This window comes from Ranitomeya imitator, chromosome 4 (genome assembly GCF_032444005.1).
Source record: "Ranitomeya imitator isolate aRanImi1 chromosome 4, aRanImi1.pri, whole genome shotgun sequence".
In the NCBI taxonomy this organism is placed as follows: Eukaryota; Metazoa; Chordata; class Amphibia; order Anura; family Dendrobatidae; genus Ranitomeya; species Ranitomeya imitator.
The window spans coordinates 660,795,389-660,809,260 of record NC_091285.1 but is presented as its reverse complement, the minus strand read 5'-3'; the positions used below and the strand labels follow the sequence as shown (position 1 = coordinate 660,809,260).

Genomic DNA, 13,872 nt, shown 5'->3' with positions numbered 1-13,872 from the left:
TACCACTACCCAGAGACCAAACATCACATGGCTGTTGTTAGCGATCTGTCTACTATTGATTTGTGGCTTATAGGCAGGAGTTACAGTTATGAAAATAAGCATCTTCTGAATATTACCATAACAGAACCAAGTAATAGTGCTAAACAGTGACTGAGTACCATCACACCATAGCCATGGTACATAACATTACCAGTGATCACTTGCTGCTGGTGCCAAAAAAGCAACCGAGCAGAACATGGTCACGGCTCTATACTGTCATAAACTAGCTGAAATCAAAGAAACTACGGTAACCAAGATATTTTTCTGAATAGTCACCATCATTTGTTTTTCAGTAGTTTTCTCACATCCTTAAATTATAGCGTTTATTGTTTTCTGCTTTATTAAAAGCATCCGCCCGAACAGGGACTTGAACCCTGGACCCTCAGATTAAAAGTCTGATGCTCTACCGACTGAGCTATCCGGGATCTGTATCGAGTCGTGACTGAATACCGACAAACCGTCACCATATACTAACAACAAATGTGATAAAATATCGCCAAACCACCACCACATAATAACACCAAATAGTGACTGAATACCGCCATACAATCACCACATAATAACACTGTAAACTGACTGAATATCGCCATGCAACACAAACATAATAACCTAAAATAGCGACAGAATACTGCCATACCATCACCACATAATAACAGCATATAATGACTGAACACCGCCATACAATTACCACATAAAATCACCAAATAGTGACTGAACACCATCCCAACATAAAAACACCAAATAATGACTGATTACCACAATACCATGACCACATAATAACACAAAATAGTGACTGAATACCGCCATACTAAGTTACACCCACTTTACTCTCGTGATGACCTCACGTGAGTCTGCTTGTGGGATGCCCTCAGCCGTTCAGAATTTTATGAAATTCCCAACTTATGTGATATCTTTACCCCTGAAGATCGCAAAAGGTTCAGATCGCCGCCATATCTTTTATCAGGATTTTACCACTACCCAGAGACCAAACATCACATGGCTGTTGTTAGCGATCTGTCTACTATTGATTTGTGGCTTATAGGCAGGAGTTACAGTTATGAAAATAAGCATCTTCTGAATATCACCATAACAGAACCAAGTAATAGTGCTAAACAGTGACTGAGTACCATCACACCATAGCCATGGTACATAACATTACCAGTGATCACTTGCTGCTGGTGCCAAAAAAGCAACCGAGCAGAACATGGTCACGGCTCTATACTGTCATAAACTAGCTGAAATCAAAGAAACTACGGTAACCAAGATATTTTTCTGAATAGTCACCATCATTTGTTTTTCAGTAGTTTTCTCACATCCTTAAATTATAGCGTTTATTGTTTTCTGCTTTATTAAAAGCATCCGCCCGAACAGGGACTTGAACCCTGGACCCTCAGATTAAAAGTCTGATGCTCTACCGACTGAGCTATCCGGGAACTGTATCGAGTCGTGACTGAATACCGCCAAACCGTCACCATATACTAACAACAAATGTGATAAAATATCGCCAAACCACCACCACATAATAACACCAAATAGTGACTGAATACCGCCATACAATCACCACATAATAACACTGTAAACTGACTGAATATCGCCATGCAACACAAACATAATAACCTAAAATAGCGACAGAATACTGCCATACCATCACCACATAATAACAGCATATAATGACTGAACACCGCCATACAATTACCACATAAAATCACCAAATAGTGACTGAACACCATCCCAACATAAAAACACCAAATAATGACTGATTACCACAATACCATGACCACATAATAACACAAAATAGTGACTGAATACCGCCATACTAAGTTACACCCACTTTACTCTCGTGATGACCTCACGTGAGTCTGCTTGTGGGATGCCCTCAGCCGTTCAGAATTTTATGAAATTCCCAACTTATCTGATATCTTTACCCCTGAAGATCGCAAAAGGTTGAGATCGCCGCCATATCTTTTATCAGGATTTTACCACTACCCAGAGACCAAACATCACATGGCTGTTGTTAGCGATCTGTCTACTATTGATTTGTGGCTTATAGGCAGGAGTTACAGTTATGAAAATAAGCATCTTCTGAATATCACCATAACAGAACCAAGTAATAGTGCTAAACAGTGACTGAGTACCATCATACCATAGCCATGGTACATAACATTACCAGTGATCACTTGCTGCTGGTGCCAAAAAAGCAACCGAGCAGAACATGGTCACGGCTCTATACTGTCATAAACTAGCTGAAATCAAAGAAACTACGGTAACCAAGATATTTTTCTGAATAGTCACCATCATTTGTTTTTCAGTAGTTTTCTCACATCCTTAAATTATAGCGTTTATTGTTTTCCGCTTTATTAAAAGCATCCTCCCGAACAGGGACTTGAACCCTGGACCCTCAGATTAAAAGTCTGATGCTCTACCGACTGAGCTATCCAGTCTCTGTATCGAGTCGTGACTGAATACCGCCAAACCGTCACCATATACTAACAACAAATGTGATAAAATATCGCCAAACCACCACCACATAATAACACCAAATAGTGACTGAATACCGCCATACAATGACCACATAATAACACTGTAAACTGACTGAATATCGCCATGCAACACAAACATAATAACCTAAAATAGCGACAGAATACTGCCATACCATCACCACATAATAACAGCATATAATGACTGAACACCGCCATACAATTACCACATAAAATCACCAAATAGTGACTGAACACCATCCCAACATAAAAACACCAAATAATGACTGATTACCACAATACCATGACCACATAATAACACAAAATAGTGACTGAATACCGCCATACTAAGTTACACCCACTTTACTCTCGTGATGACCTCACGTGAGCCTGCTTGTGGGATGCCCTCAGCCGTTCAGAATTTTATGAAATTCCCAACTTATGTGATATCTTTACCCCTGAAGATCGCAAAAGGTTGAGATCGCCGCCATATCTTTTATCAGGATTTTACCACTACCCAGAGACCAAACATCACATGGCTGTTGTTAGCGATCTGTCTACTATTGATTTGTGGCTTATAGGCAGGAGTTACAGTTATGAAAATAAGCATCTTCTGAATATCACCATAACAGAACCAAGTAATAGTGCTAAACAGTGACTGAGTACCATCATACCATAGCCATGGTACATAACATTACCAGTGATCACTTGCTGCTGGTGCCAAAAAAGCAACCGAGCAGAACATGGTCACGGCTCTATACTGTCATAAACTAGCTGAAATCAAAGAAACTACGGTAACCAAGATATTTTTCTGAATAGTCACCATCATTTGTTTTTCAGTAGTTTTCTCACATCCTTAAATTATAGCGTTTATTGTTTTCCGCTTTATTAAAAGCATCCGCCCGAACAGGGACTTGAACCCTGGACCCTCAGATTAAAAGTCTGATGCTCTACCGACTGAGCTATCCGGGCTCTGTATCGAGTCGTGACTGAATACCGCCAAACCGTCACCATATACTAACAACAAATGTGATAAAATATCGCCAAACCACCACCACATAATAACACGAAATAGTGACTGAATACCGCTATACAATCACCACATAATAACACTGTAAACTGACTGAATATCGCCATGCAACACAAACATAATAACCTAAAATAGCGACAGAATACTGCCATACCATCACCACATAATAACAGCATATAATGACTGAACACCGCCATACAATTACCACATAAAATCACCAAATAGTGACTGAACACCATCCCAACATAAAAACACCAAATAATGACTGAATACCGCCATACTAAGTTACACCCACTTTACTCTCGTGATGACCTCACGTGAGTCTGCTTGTGGGATGCCCTCAGCCGTTCAGAATTTTATGAAATTCCCAACTTATGTGATATCTTTTCCCCTGAAGATCGCAAAAGGTTCAGATCGCCGCCATATCTTTTATCAGGATTTTACCACTACCCAGAGACCAAACATCACATGGCTGTTGTTAGCGATCTGTCTACTATTGATTTGTGGCTTATAGGCAGGAGTTACAGTTATGAAAATAAGCATCTTCTGAATATCACCATAACAGAACCAAGTAATAGTGCTAAACAGTGACTGAGTACCATCATACCATAGCCATGGTACATAACATTACCAGTGATCACTTGCTGCTGGTGCCAAAAAAGCAACCGAGCAGAACATGGTCACGGCTCTATACTGTCATAAACTAGCTGAAATCAAAGAAACTACGGTAACCAAGATATTTTTCTGAATAGTCACCATCATTTGTTTTTCAGTAGTTTTCTCACATCCTTAAATTATAGCGTTTATTGTTTTCCGCTTTATTAAAAGCATCCGCCCGAACAGGGACTTGAACCCTGGACCCTCAGATTAAAAGTCTGATGCTCTACCGACTGAGCTATCCGGGCTCTGTATCGAGTCGTGACTGAATACCGCCAAACCGTCACCATATACTAACAACAAATGTGATAAAATATCGCCAAACCACCACCACATAATAACACGAAATAGTGACTGAATACCGCCATACAATCACCACATAATAACACTGTAAACTGACTGAATATCGCCATGCAACACAAACATAATAACCTAAAATAGCGACAGAATACTGCCATACCATCACCACATAATAACAGCATATAATGACTGAACACCGCCATACAATTACCACATAAAATCACCAAATAGTGACTGAACACCATCCCAACATAAAAACACCAAATAATGACTGATTACCACAATACCATGACCACATAATAACACAAAATAGTGACTGAATACCGCCATACTAAGTTACACCCACTTTACTCTCGTGATGACCTCACGTGAGTCTGCTTGTGGGATGCCCTCAGCCGTTCAGAATTTTATGAAATTCCCAACTTATGTGATATCTTTACCCCTGAAGATCGCAAAAGGTTGAGATCGCCGCCATATCTTTTATCAGGATTTTACCACTACCCAGAGACCAAACATCACATGGCTGTTGTTAGCGATCTGTCTACTATTGATTTGTGGCTTATAGGCAGGAGTTACAGTTATAAAAATAAGCATCTTCTGAATATCACCATAACAGAACCAAGTAATAGTGCTAAACAGTGACTGAGTACCATCATACCATAGCCATCGTACATAACATTACCAGTGATCACTTGCTGCTGGTGCCAAAAAAGCAACCGAGCAGAACATGGTCACGGCTCTATACTGTCATAAACTAGCTGAAATCAAAGAAACTACGGTAACCAAGATATTTTTCTGAATAGTCACCATCATTTGTTTTTCAGTAGTTTTCTCACATCCTTAAATTATAGCGTTTATTGTTTTCCGCTTTATTAAAAGCATCCGCCCGAACAGGGACTTGAACCCTGGACCCTCAGATTAAAAGTCTGATGCTCTACCGACTGAGCTATCCGGGATCTGTATCGAGTCGTGACTGAATACCGACAAACCGTCACCATATACTAACAACAAATGTGATAAAATATCGCCAAACCACCACCACATAATAACACCAAATAGTGACTGAATACCGCCATACAATCACCACATAATAACACTGTAAACTGACTGAATATCGCCATGCAACACAAACATAATAACCTAAAATAGCGACAGAATACTGCCATACCATCACCACATAATAACAGCATATAATGACTGAACACCGCCATACAATTACCACATAAAATCACCAAATAGTGACTGAACACCATCCCAACATAAAAACACCAAATAATGACTGATTACCACAATACCATGACCACATAATAACACAAAATAGTGACTGAATACCGCCATACTAAGTTACACCCACTTTACTCTCGTGATGACCTCACGTGAGTCTGCTTGTGGGATGCCCTCAGCCGTTCAGAATTTTATGAAATTCCCAACTTATGTGATATCTTTACCCCTGAAGATCGCAAAAGGTTGAGATCGCCGCCATATCTTTTATCAGGATTTTACCACTACCCAGAGACCAAACATCACATGGCTGTTGTTAGCGATCTGTCTACTATTGATTTGTGGCTTATAGGCAGGAGTTACAGTTATGAAAATAAGCATCTTCTGAATATCACCATAACAGAACCAAGTAATAGTGCTAAACAGTGACTGAGTACCATCATACCATAGCCATGGTACATAACATTACCAGTGATCACTTGCTGCTGGTGCCAAAAAAGCAACCGAGCAGAACATGGTCACGGCTCTATACTGTCATAAACTAGCTGAAATCAAAGAAACTACGGTAACCAAGATATTTTTCTGAATAGTCACCATCATTTGTTTTTCAGTAGTTTTCTCACATCCTTAAATTATAGCGTTTATTGTTTTCCGCTTTATTAAAAGCATCCGCCCGAACAGGGACTTGAACCCTGGACCCTCAGATTAAAAGTCTGATGCTCTACCGACTGAGCTATCCGGGCTTTGTATCGAGTCGTGACTGAATACCGCCAAACCGTCACCATATACTAACAACAAATGTGATAAAATATCGCCAAACCACCACCACATTATAACACCAAATAGTGACTGAATACCGCCATACAATCACCACATAATAACACTGTAAACTGACTGAATATCGCCATGCAACACAAACATAATAACCTAAAATAGCGACAGAATACTGCCATACCATCACCACATAATAACAGCATATAATGACTGAACACCGCCATACAATTACCACATAAAATCACCAAATAGTGACTGAACACCATCCCAACATAAAAACACCAAATAATGACTGATTACCACAATACCATGACCACATAATAACACAAAATAGTGACTGAATACCGCCATACTAAGTTACACCCACTTTACTCTCGTGATGACCTCACGTGAGTCTGCTTGTGGGATGCCCTCAGCCGTTCAGAATTTTATGAAATTCCCAACTTATGTGATATCTTTACCCCTGAAGATCGCAAAAGGTTGAGATCGCCGCCATATCTTTTATCAGGATTTTACCACTACCCAGAGACCAAACATCACATGGCTGTTGTTAGCGATCTGTCTACTATTGATTTGTGGCTTATAGGCAGGAGTTACAGTTATGAAAATAAGCATCTTCTGAATATCACCATAACAGAACCAAGTAATAGTGCTAAACAGTGACTGAGTACCATCACACCATAGCCATGGTACATAACATTACCAGTGATCACTTGCTGCTGGTGCCAAAAAAGCAACCGAGCAGAACATGGTCACGGCTCTATACTGTCATAAACTAGCTGAAATCAAAGAAACTACGGTAACCAAGATATTTTTCTGAATAGTCACCATCATTTGTTTTTCAGTAGTTTTCTCACATCCTTAAATTATAGCGTTTATTGTTTTCTGCTTTATTAAAAGCATCCGCCCGAACAGGGACTTGAACCCTGGACCCTCAGATTAAAAGTCTGATGCTCTACCGACTGAGCTATCCGGGATCTGTATCGAGTCGTGACTGAATACCGACAAACCGTCACCATATACTAACAACAAATGTGATAAAATATCGCCAAACCACCACCACATAATAACACCAAATAGTGACTGAATACCGCCATACAATCACCACATAATAACACTGTAAACTGACTGAATATCGCCATGCAACACAAACATAATAACCTAAAATAGCGACAGAATACTGCCATACCATCACCACATAATAACAGCATATAATGACTGAACACCGCCATACAATTACCACATAAAATCACCAAATAGTGACTGAACACCATCCCAACATAAAAACACCAAATAATGACTGATTACCACAATACCATGACCACATAATAACACAAAATAGTGACTGAATACCGCCATACTAAGTTACACCCACTTTACTCTCGTGATGACCTCACGTGAGTCTGCTTGTGGGATGCCCTCAGCCGTTCAGAATTTTATGAAATTCCCAACTTATGTGATATCTTTACCCCTGAAGATCGCAAAAGGTTCAGATCGCCGCCATATCTTTTATCAGGATTTTACCACTACCCAGAGACCAAACATCACATGGCTGTTGTTAGCGATCTGTCTACTATTGATTTGTGGCTTATAGGCAGGAGTTACAGTTATGAAAATAAGCATCTTCTGAATATCACCATAACAGAACCAAGTAATAGTGCTAAACAGTGACTGAGTACCATCATACCATAGCCATGGTACATAACATTACCAGTGATCACTTGCTGCTGGTGCCAAAAAAGCAACCGAGCAGAACATGGTCACGGCTCTATACTGTCATAAACTAGCTGAAATCAAAGAAACTACGGTAACCAAGATATTTTTCTGAATAGTCACCATCATTTGTTTTTCAGTAGTTTTCTCACATCCTTAAATTATAGCGTTTATTGTTTTCCGCTTTATTAAAAGCATCCTCCCGAACAGGGACTTGAACCCTGGACCCTCAGATTAAAAGTCTGATGCTCTACCGACTGAGCTATCCAGGCTCTGTATCGAGTCGTGACTGAATACCGCCAAACCGTCACCATATACTAACAACAAATGTGATAAAATATCGCCAAACCACCACCACATAATAACACCAAATAGTGACTGAATACCGCCATACAATGACCACATAATAACACTGTAAACTGACTGAATATCGCCATGCAACACAAACATAATAACCTAAAATAGCGACAGAATACTGCCATACCATCACCACATAATAACAGCATATAATGACTGAACACCGCCATACAATTACCACATAAAATCACCAAATAGTGACTGAACACCATCCCAACATAAAAACACCAAATAATGACTGATTACCACAATACCATGACCACATAATAACACAAAATAGTGACTGAATACCGCCATACTAAGTTACACCCACTTTACTCTCGTGATGACCTCACGTGAGTCTGCTTGTGGGATGCCCTCAGCCGTTCAGAATTTTATGAAATTCCCAACTTATGTGATATCTTTACCCCTGAAGATCGCAAAAGGTTCAGATCGCCGCCATATCTTTTATCAGGATTTTACCACTACCCAGAGACCAAACATCACATGGCTGTTGTTAGCGATCTGTCTACTATTGATTTGTGGCTTATAGGCAGGAGTTACAGTTATGAAAATAAGCATCTTCTGAATATCACCATAACAGAACCAAGTAATAGTGCTAAACAGTGACTGAGTACCATCATACCATAGCCATGGTACATAACATTACCAGTGATCACTTGCTGCTGGTGCCAAAAAAGCAACCGAGCAGAACATGGTCACGGCTCTATACTGTCATAAACTAGCTGAAATCAAAGAAACTACGGTAACCAAGATATTTTTCTGAATAGTCACCATCATTTGTTTTTCAGTAGTTTTCTCACATCCTTAAATTATAGCGTTTATTGTTTTCCGCTTTATTAAAAGCATCCTCCCGAACAGGGACTTGAACCCTGGACCCTCAGATTAAAAGTCTGATGCTCTACCGACTGAGCTATCCAGGCTCTGTATCGAGTCGTGACTGAATACCGCCAAACCGTCACCATATACTAACAACAAATGTGATAAAATATCGCCAAACCACCACCACATAATAACACCAAATAGTGACTGAATACCGCCATACAATGACCACATAATAACACTGTAAACTGACTGAATATCGCCATGCAACACAAACATAATAACCTAAAATAGCGACAGAATACTGCCATACCATCACCACATAATAACAGCATATAATGACTGAACACCGCCATACAATTACCACATAAAATCACCAAATAGTGACTGAACACCATCCCAACATAAAAACACCAAATAATGACTGATTACCACAATACCATGACCACATAATAACACAAAATAGTGACTGAATACCGCCATACTAAGTTACACCCACTTTACTCTCGTGATGACCTCACGTGAGTCTGCTTGTGGGATGCCCTCAGCCGTTCAGAATTTTATGAAATTCCCAACTTATGTGATATCTTTACCCCTGAAGATCGCAAAAGGTTGAGATCGCCGCCATATCTTTTATCAGGATTTTACCACTACCCAGAGACCAAACATCACATGGCTGTTGTTAGCGATCTGTCTACTATTGATTTGTGGCTTATAGGCAGGAGTTACAGTTATGAAAATAAGCATCTTCTGAATATCACCATAACAGAACCAAGTAATAGTGCTAAACAGTGACTGAGTACCATCATACCATAGCCATGGTACATAACATTACCAGTGATCACTTGCTGCTGGTGCCAAAAAAGCAACCGAGCAGAACATGGTCACGGCTCTATACTGTCATAAACTAGCTGAAATCAAAGAAACTACGGTAACCAAGATATTTTTCTGAATAGTCACCATCATTTGTTTTTCAGTAGTTTTCTCACATCCTTAAATTATAGCGTTTATTGTTTTCCGCTTTATTAAAAGCATCCGCCCGAACAGGGACTTGAACCCTGGACCCTCAGATTAAAAGTCTGATGCTCTACCGACTGAGCTATCCGGGCTCTGTATCGAGTCGTGACTGAATACCGCCAAACCGTCACCATATACTAACAACAAATGTGATAAAATATCGCCAAACCACCACCACATAATAACACCAAATAGTGACTGAATACCGCCATACAATCACCACATAATAACACTGTAAACTGACTGAATATCGCCATGCAACACAAACATAATAACCTAAAATAGCGACAGAATACTGCCATACCATCACCACATAATAACAGCATATAATGACTGAACACCGCCATACAATTACCACATAAAATCACCAAATAGTGACTGAACACCATCCCAACATAAAAACACCAAATAATGACTGATTACCACAATACCATGACCACATAATAACACAAAATAGTGACTGAATACCGCCATACTAAGTTACACCCACTTTACTCTCGTGATGACCTCACGTGAGTCTGCTTGTGGGATGCCCTCAGCCGTTCAGAATTTTATGAAATTCCCAACTTATGTGATATCTTTACCCCTGAAGATCGCAAAAGGTTGAGATCGCTGCCATATCTTTTATCAGGATTTTACCACTACCCAGAGACCAAACATCACATGGCTGTTGTTAGCGATCTGTCTACTATTGATTTGTGGCTTATAGGCAGGAGTTACAGTTATGAAAATAAGCATCTTCTGAATATCACCATAACAGAACCAAGTAATAGTGCTAAACAGTGACTGAGTACCATCATACCATAGCCATGGTACATAACATTACCAGTGATCACTTGCTGCTGGTGCCAAAAAAGCAACCGAGCAGAACATGGTCACGGCTCTATACTGTCATAAACTAGCTGAAATCAAAGAAACTACGGTAACCAAGATATTTTTCTGAATAGTCACCATCATTTGTTTTTCAGTAGTTTTCTCACATCCTTAAATTATAGCGTTTATTGTTTTCCGCTTTATTAAAAGCATCCGCCCGAACAGGGACTTGAACCCTGGACCCTCAGATTAAAAGTCTGATGCTCTACCGACTGAGCTATCCGGGCTCTGTATTGAGTCGTGACTGAATACCGCCAAACCGTCACCATATACTAACAACAAATGTGATAAAATATCGCCAAACCACCACCACATAATAACACCAAATAGTGACTGAATACCGCCATACAATCACCACATAATAACACTGTAAACTGACTGAATATCGCCATGCAACACAAACATAATAACCTAAAATAGCGACAGAATACTGCCATACCATCACCACATAATAACAGCATATAATGACTGAACACAGCCATACAATTACCACATAAAATCACCAAATAGTGACTGAACACCATCCCAACATAAAAACACCAAATAATGACTGAATACCGCCATACTAAGTTACACCCACTTTACTCTCGTGATGACCTCACGTGAGTCTGCTTGTGGGATGCCCTCAGCCGTTCAGAATTTTATGAAATTCCCAACTTATGTGATATCTTTACCCCTGAAGATCGCAAAAGGTTGAGATCGCCGCCATATCTTTTATCAGGATTTTACCACTACCCAGAGACCAAACATCACATGGCTGTTGTTAGCGATCTGTCTACTATTGATTTGTGGCTTATAGGCAGGAGTTACAGTTATGAAAATAAGCATCTTCTGAATATCACCATAACAGAACCAAGTAATAGTGCTAAACAGTGACTGAGTACCATCATACCATAGCCATGGTACATAACATTACCAGTGATCACTTGCTGCTGGTGCCAAAAAAGCAACCGAGCAGAACATGGTCACGGCTCTATACTGTCATAAACTAGCTGAAATCAAAGAAACTACGGTAACCAAGATATTTTTCTGAATAGTCACCATCATTTGTTTTTCAGTAGTTTTCTCACATCCTTAAATTATAGCGTTTATTGTTTTCCGCTTTATTAAAAGCATCCGCCCGAACAGGGACTTGAACCCTGGACCCTCAGATTAAAAGTCTGATGCTCTACCGACTGAGCTATCCGGGATCTGTATCGAGTCGTGACTGAATACCGCCAAACCGTCACCATATACTAACAACAAATGTGATAAAATATCGCCAAACCACCACCACATAATAACACCAAATAGTGACTGAATACCGCCATACAATCACCACATAATAACACTGTAAACTGACTGAATATCGCCATGCAACACAAACATAATAACCTAAAATAGCGACAGAATACTGCCATACCATCACCACATAATAACAGCATATAATGACTGAACACCGCCATACAATTACCACATAAAATCACCAAATAGTGACTGAACACCATCCCAACATAAAAACACCAAATAATGACTGATTACCACAATACCATGACCACATAATAACACAAAATAGTGACTGAATACCGCCATACTAAGTTACACCCACTTTACTCTCGTGATGACCTCACGTGAGTCTGCTTGTGGGATGCCCTCAGCCGTTCAGAATTTTATGAAATTCCCAACTTATGTGATATCTTTACCCCTGAAGATCGCAAAAGGTTCAGATCGCCGCCATATCTTTTATCAGGATTTTACCACTACCCAGAGACCAAACATCACATGGCTGTTGTTAGCGATCTGTCTACTATTGATTTGTGGCTTATAGGCAGGAGTTACAGTTATGAAAATAAGCATCTTCTGAATATCACCATAACAGAACCAAGTAATAGTGCTAAACAGTGACTGAGTACCATCATACCATAGCCATGGTACATAACATTACCAGTGATCACTTGCTGCTGGTGCCAAAAAAGCAACCGAGCAGAACATGGTCACGGCTCTATACTGTCATAAACTAGCTGAAATCAAAGAAACTACGGTAACCAAGATATTTTTCTGAATAGTCACCATCATTTGTTTTTCAGTAGTTTTCTCACATCCTTAAATTATAGCGTTTATTGTTTTCCGCTTTATTAAAAGCATCCTCCCGAACAGGGACTTGAACCCTGGACCCTCAGATTAAAAGTCTGATGCTCTACCGACTGAGCTATCCAGGCTCTGTATCGAGTCGTGACTGAATACCGCCAAACCGTCACCATATACTAACAACAAATGTGATAAAATATCGCCAAACCACCACCACATAATAACACCAAATAGTGACTGAATACCGCCATACAATGACCACATAATAACACTGTAAACTGACTGAATATCGCCATGCAACACAAACATAATAACCTAAAATAGCGACAGAATACTGCCATACCATCACCACATAATAACAGCATATAATGACTGAACACCGCCATACAATTACCACATAAAATCACCAAATAGTGACTGAACACCATCCCAACATAAAAACACCAAATAATGACTGATTACCACAATACCATGACCACATAATAACACAAAATAGTGACTGAATACCGCCATACTAAGTTACAC

At 39.7% G+C, this 13,872-nt stretch overlaps 5 non-coding genes across 5 annotated transcripts; all 5 read right to left on the bottom strand.

Moving 5' to 3' along the window:
- Positions 1–3,415: 3,415 nt before the first annotated feature.
- On the bottom strand, positions 3,416–3,488 carry TRNAK-UUU (transfer RNA lysine (anticodon UUU)). Its single transcript has one exon. It is a non-coding gene; the product is annotated as a tRNA-Lys (tRNA).
- Positions 3,489–4,378: 890 nt separating this feature from the next.
- TRNAK-UUU (transfer RNA lysine (anticodon UUU)) lies at positions 4,379–4,451 on the bottom strand. The gene has a single exon. It is a non-coding gene; the product is annotated as a tRNA-Lys (tRNA).
- Positions 4,452–6,394: 1,943 nt separating this feature from the next.
- Positions 6,395–6,467, bottom strand: TRNAK-UUU (transfer RNA lysine (anticodon UUU)). The gene has a single exon. It is a non-coding gene; the product is annotated as a tRNA-Lys (tRNA).
- A 3,959-nt stretch (positions 6,468–10,426) lies between these two features.
- TRNAK-UUU (transfer RNA lysine (anticodon UUU)) lies at positions 10,427–10,499 on the bottom strand. The gene has a single exon. It is a non-coding gene; the product is annotated as a tRNA-Lys (tRNA).
- A 935-nt stretch (positions 10,500–11,434) lies between these two features.
- TRNAK-UUU (transfer RNA lysine (anticodon UUU)) lies at positions 11,435–11,507 on the bottom strand. Its single transcript has one exon. It is a non-coding gene; the product is annotated as a tRNA-Lys (tRNA).
- Positions 11,508–13,872: the final 2,365 nt, after the last annotated feature.